The following is a 3,399-nucleotide window of genomic DNA, read 5'->3' on the forward strand; positions in this document are numbered from 1 at the left end:
GGGGGGCAATGCTCCCTCTAAGCTGTGGAGTCTTGTGAACAAAAATCCTACTTTGTGAGCTGCTGGTATTAAAGTTGAGAGTGAGCGATTTGGCTGCTGCATCAATTAGTTTGCTCTGGAGTCATCCGGAGGCTAAAAAACTGTTGAGCTAGCTCAGACTTACTCAGCTTAGAGGGAACACTGGAGAGGCGCTGCGCTCGTCCGGGGGCGTGCAAAGGGCTTGGGCTGGAGGGGACTTTCTGGTGCCTCCCATCATTTCCTCGCCCCCACCCTGGCCGCCCACTCACCAGAGCTCCCCCCGACGGGCCCCCTGGCCCCCGGGAGGAGGCGCGCTGGAAAGCGGAACCTGCGGGGCACGGGGAGGAGTTTGCATAGAGCTCTGGCCTCGTCAGCTCCTCCTGCCAGCCTGTGGGTGCCGGGGTGGCTGGGCGGGGAAGGGAGCCTCACGCCTCAGCCTGCTGGGCTCTTCCAAGCGAGTCCCGGCCGCTCCCCGCTTCTTCGGGCCACGCCACCGGGCTGAGGGAAGGAGGGAGGGGAGGGAGGAGGGAGAAGCGCCCCCCGGGGGAGGCTGAGCCCCTTCCTGAAAGGTTCGGGAGGGTCTGACGCTCCTCAGCCCCCCTGCAGTTTACGCGCCTGGCTGGTTGGTTTAGCGCTGCTTTAAGGAACACTCTGGTTAAGACAATGCTCCCTCTAAGCCAGGGGTGGCCAAACTGCAGCTCGGGAGCCACATGCGACTCTTTCACACATACTGGGTGCGTTCAGACAGGGCGTTTCAGCCGGCATAAACTGTACCGGTTGGAACCGTTGCAGTTTATGCTGGCTGAAACGCGATCACACTTACCTCCTGTCTGCGGAGCCCATCGCTGTATGCCCGTTCACCCACAGCGGGCGTTGGCGGTGGGTTTTTTTAAACACAGTTTGCGCATGCGCATAGGCAGCCATCCACAGAATGGTGATCTTCAAGCATGCGCAAAACACCCCGTCTTACATTTAAAGTTTAAAGGTAAGGATTTACCTTTAAAGTTTAAAGAGCAAAGTGGCCTCCCTGAGGTCCCGGACTCCTCTAAAAGTTAAACTAAGGACCTTTTCTTTTTTTAAAAAATGAACTCTGGGGTGAATCTTTGCCCAAGCGCATATCGCCAACCTAAAAAAAAAATGGCAGGCAAAAATCGGAAGCCTCTGGCTTCCGAACAGAAGTGGCTCTACAACGTTGGAGAGCGATCAGACGGGGGTGGGGGTAAAGCGATTACAACCATTGCACTCAGGATACCACCACTTGGGGACCTAGTGGCAGAATACAACGGTTTAAAGGTCTTTGCAACGGTTAGGGACGGAAGGCAGATGTTCGCCGTGTGAACGCCGGTAAGTACACCGATTCCAACCAGCACCTATACCGTTGCAAATGCCCCATCTGAATGCACCCACAGTGTGGCAGGGCAGCTGGGGAAGCGAAGGGGAGGCATACTTTTTCTCCCTCCCTCCCATCTATTTGCTTTCTTTGTTTCTCTCTCTCTCTCTCTCTTTCCACCTCTTTCATTCTTTCTTTCCACCTCTCTCTCTTTTTCTCTCTCTCTCTTAGACAAATAAATATCATTAGCAAACAGAGACATATATTTGGACAGATAAATATCATCATCAGTATCTGTTTCTACCCCTTTTCTTTTTGGCAGTCTCATTTAATGTTAATAAAAAACAAATCTGCATATTTTAAAATAAAAAAACGTGTGTATGATATTTGTTCATGTCCTGCGGCTCTCAAACATCTGATGTTTATTCTGTGTGGCTGTTACGTGAAGCAAGTTTGGCCACCCCTGCTCTAGGCTGTGGAGTCCTGTGAGCAAAACTTCTACTTGGTGAGCTACTGGAATTAAAGTCGTGAGCGAGCGATTTGGCTGCTGCAGAAATTAGTTTGCTCTGGAGCCATCCTTCCTGAGCTGAGACAAAAATGTGTGAGCTGGAGGCAAACAAACTGTGAGCTAGCTCACACTAACTCGGCTTAGAGGGGACACTGGTTAAAGGGACGGGAAGCCTCCTTCTTGAAGGGACTTCCTTTCACTAGATGTAAGTAGTGTTCCCTCTAAGCTGAGTCAGTGTGAGCTCGCTCACAGTTTTTTAGCCTCTGGCTCACACATTTTTGTCTCAGCTCAGGAAGGATGGCTCCAGAGCAAACTAATTTCTGCAGCAGCCAAATCACTCGCCCACAACTTTAAGGCCAGTAGCTCACAAAGTGGAATTTTTGCTCACAGGACTCCATAGCTTAGAGGGAGCATTGGATGTAAGCCATCCAGGTTCTCCAGCTCCCAAATCCACTTTTCGATTTCGCTTCACCCTTGGGCAAATCAAACCCAGGGCTTTTTTTGTAAAAAAAAAAAAAAAAAAAGCCCAGCAGGAACTCATTAGCATAATAGGCCATACCCAACAGCAGGAACTCATTAGCATATTAGGCCACACCCCTGACCACACAGCTCATTTGCATATTAGGCCACACCCCCATGTTACCAGAAGTGTGGTCATCCAACCACACCCACCTTTTGCTTCTTATTCTCTTTACCCTGTTTGTTGTCAAAACCCAGGGCCTTTTTCCCCCCGGAACAGGAACTCCTTTGCAACGTTCCCTCTAAGCTGTGGAGTCTTGTGAGCAAAAATTCTACTTTGTGAGCTACTGGCATTAAAGTTGTGAGCAGGTGATTTGGCCACTGTATAAATCAGTTTGCTCTGGAGCCCTCCTTCCTGAGCTAAGACAAAAATGTGTGAGCCAGAGGCTAAAAAACTGTGAGCTAGCTCACACTAACTCAGCTTAGAGGGAACACTGCTCCTTTGCATGTTAGGCCACACCCCCTAATTGCAGCCAATCCTAATGAGTTTCTGCTGTTGGGTGTGGCCTGTTATGTTAATGAGTTCCAGCTGGGCGTGGCCAACTTGGGAGCCAGCCGGAACTCCGTTCCTGTGCGTTCCTGCCCCAAAATAGCCCTGATCAAACCTATGTCGTTTGCATGCCGTTTGCATGTCGCTTTCCTCCTCTCTGCTAAAGTGAACTCTTTTTGGCATCCTTCTTGCACCAATTAGCCCAGAAATGGCAGAAAAAGCAACAAACAGGGAACCCCGTTTTCAAAAATGTGCAGAATGATAAAGTTTGCCATGACAGCGCGGGAAAACAAAGCAATGAAAAGGGGGCCTCTCTGCGTCATATTCTTGAATGGGGACACCCGGTGGTCCTGCTCCGACACTTGGCCTTCTGCATCATCGTGGAGATGCCGTCCGAACAGAGCTGTACCAAGGGCCTGCCGAAGCTGCCCTAATAACCCTCCCCCAGTCCTCAGTCACATGACTCCGAGAGCCTGTGCTTGACCACATGCTCCTACTAAGCCTCGGCCCTGAGAGGTGGGGAACATCTCCCAG

Source organism: Gekko japonicus, unplaced genomic scaffold, assembly GCF_001447785.1.
Source record: "Gekko japonicus isolate JY-2015 unplaced genomic scaffold, Gekko_japonicus_V1.1 scaffold1612, whole genome shotgun sequence".
NCBI lineage: Eukaryota > Metazoa > Chordata > Lepidosauria > Squamata > Gekkonidae > Gekko > Gekko japonicus.